Here is a 5,934-nt window from a genome sequence, read left to right on the forward strand (position 1 = left end):
TCTCTACCAGCCAAGCTCCAACGATTGCTACTGTGACTAGCAATGCCAAGGCTCATCGACTCGGCTTAGCCAAAGCTGGGACTCCATAGCTAACCTCTACAACAACGACAAGGCTCACGGGTAGCACAAGTGAGCCGATGCTCACGGGCAACCTTCTCCAAACGGGCTAGCCTCTCCAAGCGACAACGGCTTCGTACAAGGCAACCGACTGCCGCTTCGCTCCAAAAACTCGGAAGCTCCAAAGCTCCCTCAACGCGCCACCAGCGACACAACCTTTCCACGCTACTAGCTCACCTTCCACTCCATAGACAGCAAAGGTAAGTTCAGCCCACCGAACGACCTGTGCCATAGTACACGCCAGCACAGAGCTCACGGCTCCCTCGACAAGCACATTCTGCCTCCAGCTCGAGCTTGCGGGCTACAGCCTCCAACGGCACCACCTCCAAGGCTCGCAGAGCTCCAACAAAGAAGAAGACACAATCTTTGAGATTCCGTCAGAATCTCAAAAGATTTCGGTTGTCATCCTTACGACACGTGGTAGTTGACCAGGACCCTATCCTCACGGTCACCATACCCTAAAGCTTGGTCGAGGACCAGCCACGTGGCATTCTATCGGCCACGTCAGCCTCACTTGCCACATCATCAGACACTTGGATGTGCCACGTGTAGCTATTTTATCCTCTACCACGTGGCACCCTTATCCACAGTGCCATGTCATCAATGCCATGTAAGCATGCCACATCATCCTACCACATCATCAGTGACACATCATCATCGATTGCCACATCATCAACCACATCATCAGGGACACATCATGAGTGACACATCATCATCGACTGCCACATCATCAGCCACGTCACATGTGCCATGTCATCAATGCCACATCAACATTGCCACATCACCTACTGACATCATCTGTGCCACCTTAGCACTGACCCTCTGTAGGCATAGTCCCTTGCCAGGCACACTGTGTACACACTGCATGTGCACACTCCTACCACCTCAGCACAGAGCCTCACTGGCACACCTCTTGCTAGGCACAGTGCCACATCATCACTACATGTGACTCACAGTGACACATCATCATTGAGCACCATTTGCACTCCTTTTGCCCCTCTACCTAGATCAAGTCATATCTCTTGATCCAGGAAGAATTTGAAGGCGCTCCGAAAAGGAAAGTCACTGCTTTTTTTGTGCTCTACGCGCTCGTCACATCACGCGCACATTTCGGCACAAGTTACACTCACATTTGAGCCTTGCCAACAAAACCACTTCCTTCATGCACATTTGCCTCTACATCGACGCATCTGACCCAGATGAGAAGTCCACTTGGATACCCATTATGAAGTGCGCGTACAAGAATTTGGCAACATACATTGATACATATTTATGTTGTGGCACCTTCCCATATACCTTGATATATATCTACCTGGCATTTTACCAGATCTGTTCGTCTTGAAAATTTGTGATCTTCCATCTACCATGCTGCTTGGGTCCGGGTGCCTCCACCTTCCTGCATTGTTCTTCTATGTCTCCTAGCTTGGCTGCCTGAGGCTTCACCTTCATCGCCTCTAAGGGCAAGATTGCCAAAAGCTCTTGTTTTGAGACAAGCTTGTTGACTTCTTTCCATTGCATGCCTACAAAACCAATGCCCATGGCGTTGGTTGCTAGTTTGTATGTGATAATTATTGACAAAAAAGAAATGATACATTTAATATTAGAAGCAAGCAAAAATAGTAATATTAAACATATAGACATCTAGGCTAAGCTATGTATACGGATGTACATGCAATATTTTTTGGTACATTCTTGGGCTCTGCACTCGCAACCTTGCATAACTGCTCGAACTGTAAGCATTGATGCTCGGCACATCGAGCCTCCTCTTGCGTTAATGGAAGCTTGCCTGCTCTTCTAGAACCTTTTGATTCCCTAGTCAGGAGAGGAGCACCCTTTCCTTGTGACATTCTCATAGGAAAGTATTGCTTGTTGAAAAGAGTGAAGTGTAGTTGAATGCTACGTGTGCGGTAGTATGCAAGGTTTGCATGCATCAAATTTAACATTTGTGAGGCACCAATGTGTGATGTAGGACGCAAGATAAAAATGTCACATGCAATATGCTCAATGCAAAATGAAGATGTAATATATCCCATGCAAGTTACAAATTGTTATATATGCTATGCAAAATAAGTTAAAACAAAATTACTTTAATTTAACAAAATGTACATGTTACAATCTTTATTTACTTGAATGGTAAAAATTAAAATTTATTTTTGAATAAGAATTTCATTACAATAAGTTTGACACATGGGGTCCCAAAGAAATTACAAGACCAAAAAGGTGGCTTATGTTGCAAGCCTAAGTGCAAGGCTCATCTCTTCCATAGGACTCATAGCCAATTCTCCCTCACATTCTACTCTCTTTGAGATATCACTAGTCTCTCCACGCATCTTTTTTTGATCGGCAATGCAATGCACCATTTGTCCTTTTTCACGATGCTTAATGGCATTAATGACATGAGAAGGAGGCATTTTACGATCATCTTAAAGGTAACTCTAGGCATTTTCAAAAAATTGAATCATCTCAATGATGATCCATCCCAATGCATAGTATTTGCATGGCATGTATATCTACCTCTTAATGCTACTTCCTATAGCTCAGGTGCAAGCCATTTTTTCCACCCATGCTATTCCTCATTCTTGTGAACCCGCTCCGCAAAGTTGGCATTTGTATCCAAAAACTTCTCCTTCGTATGCTTGAATGCCTTTTGACTCTCTGAGAAGTCCATGGCCATCCCCCAACATATGATGCCTACTTGGCATTACTTGGCATCTAGACTTTCCAATAAGATATTGCCTAGGTGTAGGTCTGTGTGTATCCACCTTCTAGCATGCAGCCTTGTTAAAGCATCCATAAGTGCATGGATAATATGGAGGAGACTCTCACAAAAGACATTGATTCAGGAAATATCTTCCTTCTTTAACGTAGGTTGGACTCCTCTGGTTAATGTGTCCATCAAATCCACTCCTCCCCTTAGAACATGGTGGAAGTAGCATGTGAACTTGCCCTAGACCATTGGAAGAATTTGAAGGAATGACAACAAGCTACCACCATTAAAGTATGGCATGATGGTCCATAGTGGCTTTCTTAGGTTGCTGTAATCACATGTACAAGGACTGGGTGTAAAATCTACATGAGTTGTTCTCTCTTGCTTCTCGTGTATGGGTCCCAATATTGCCCTTGTACTTCTTTTTGGTAGATTCCACATGATATGGCAACCCTACAACTCCTACTAACTACTCTTTAAATACAGTGCCATAGGTACTTGAGCCCATTTCCTCACCAACTTGTATCTCTCTCTATTACATATGCAGAGTGTGACACTTTGTCTATGTTATTAGCCATATGTTGTGCCCTTTGAACATCATCACCTCTCAATGGTTGAGAGGATGTAGAGGCTTGTTGCACTTCACCTGCGGGCATGGACATAGGTTGCCCACAAGTTATTGTAGCCTTCTTGTCCTAACTCTTAGCCACTGTGACACATCAATCTGCTACAAGAACGCTACTCTTGTGCTTAGCCCACACGCCCATCCATTGTGTTAACTTGAAGACATCAAATTCTTGTGCAAGAGTAGGGTCTACATTGTGTGCTTCATTGAAGCAGGTCTTTGCATTCTCAATAAAGCTGTCAACCCAAAACATGGCATCTATCTCCCATTGCACTCGGCTGGCAAGGTCATCATGACCTTCAAACTACAAATTGCTCTTAGCATCATGAAGAATCCTTCTCTCCATAGTTCTAACTCCCTCTAGACTAGACATGGTTGATTCCATCTCACTCTCCTCCATGTTGCATACCCTAGCAAAAAGGCATCTCGAATGCTTCTCATCACTCTCTTGTGCTCGCCCTTACTTAGATATTCTTCTACTTTTCACTTAGTGCCGGCACTTGATGCCATGCTTGCGAGTAGATCTTACTATGTGTGCAGAAAGCCTTATCGCTTGGCACTAGCAAAGAGCTGCATTTGTCACACAATAGTGAGCAGGCAAGCATCTGACAATAACTCCCACCCTATGCATTTCTTTTTCTAAAGTACATGAAATGCAAAGGAATTATGATGCATTGATGTAAGAGTTTAAAGATTTCCTAAAAGCTAGGGTCAATGTTAGCTTGGGTGTAGTCAATCGTGGAACTATTTTCAGGGCCATTTTGGGGCCACGACGCGATGCGCTTCTGGGTGAATATTTGAATTTTGCATGGACCTGCGCTCTTGCCAAAAATTTTTCCGACGTCATGAAGGCGCACTAGCATAATACCACATAGCTCAATACATGGCATCTCTGCACTGCTTCACGCAGTGCAGTCTCTGGCCTACGTTGCCTGATCACTTATAATTGTGTAGCCTTTTGCTGTAGATTTGCCACCTTTCGATAGGCACACACCCATGCAGATCATTAAAATTGAAGATTGGCTTGGAGAGACCACCGCGCTGGTTCTTACCATAATAATTAGAGGCAATCTATCATTCTGAACATCGTTGCAGCATAGTCTCTGGCTAACCACATGTCATCATTCAAACTTTTGCCGCTTCTTTGCCCCCAGCCCATGCAAATCATAGGTTGGCTTAGAGAGACCACTGCGCTAGTTTTTGGCATAATAATGAGATGCAATCTATCATTCTAAGCATCACCTCAGTGCAATCTCTGGTGTGACCACCTGTCATCACCCAGAATTCAAAATTGTCTTGGAGAGACCACCCCGCTGGTTCTTAGAGTTATAGCTCCGTTACCTATGTTTACGTATTATGGGAGGAGATCTATGAAAGCCATCATGCTAGTTCTTGGAGTTATATATTTGTGTACCAAGGAAAATGTATTCTGTTGCACAACCAAGCAAAATGCAATTGTTGATATGGGCCTTGAGGGGTCCCCTTTAGGGGCAAGGGCCATATCTATGTGCATTATACAATATCCAAAATGCCACTGGACAGAAATGGCACGTCGATATGGCCCTTGCCCCTAAAGGGGCCCCCTCAAGGGCCATATCATCAATTGCATTTTCTGAAAGTTTAATTGTATTTTTCTAGATGTATCTCCATGCAACCACAATGGTGGGATTGTTGGAGTTATTTTAGTGCTATTTTGGTCATAAACCAAGGAAATTGTAGTCCTTCTTTCCTAGTATTTAGTCCTTGTTGCAGTAAATATAAATGATGGCAAAAGTACAATTTATTGAGTGAAAATTGAGCAAAAGAGATTACAATGTACATTTACATCCAATAACAGGTTATATAAAAATTAACTTATACCAGACAAAAATTAAATAGAGGATCTTACATTTATAAAAGCTTGGCAATTGCTAAGAGCCTTAAACAAAAGATTATAGGTAGCGGCCATAACCATTCAAATAAAAATATAAAAGCTAACAACAATGCATACTGAAATCGCCCATGAAGAAGTTTTTCAGGAATTTATGAAAAGTCAACAGATGTTGAGGGATTCTAATGCAGATCTTGCACAGAGTGAGCAAAAAGTGGAGGAGATAAAGGAGAACATCCGCAGCCTTAGGATGAGGGAGGAAGGAATCAAGAAGCAACTTCGTCATGTATAGAGCAAGACTATGGTATTGACGGCCACAATAGTGAAATCAGATGCCTATCTTGCTATGCAACAGGGTCCGAAATGCATGGTCTACCATACCCCCATCATAGATGACTGCTGTATCTGATGGCCTGCATGCTACCACCCTATGAACATTTTTTTCTTTGGAGTGAGTGCATACAAAATCGCTATGTAGACAATGCCATTTGCCATTGCCCAGGTCATGGACAGATCAAATGTGCCTGCCTACTATAGCTATCTACACGAGAAAGTAGAAGATACATCTCAATTTGCCATTTGGGCAAAAGATCTTAAAGACAAGGAGCTCAAATT

The sequence above is a fragment of the Dipteris shenzhenensis genome, chromosome 22, assembly GCF_047967505.1.
Source record: "Dipteris shenzhenensis isolate YYH24624 ecotype China chromosome 22, Dip_SZ_1.0, whole genome shotgun sequence".
Taxonomy (NCBI): domain Eukaryota; kingdom Viridiplantae; phylum Streptophyta; class Polypodiopsida; order Gleicheniales; family Dipteridaceae; genus Dipteris; species Dipteris shenzhenensis.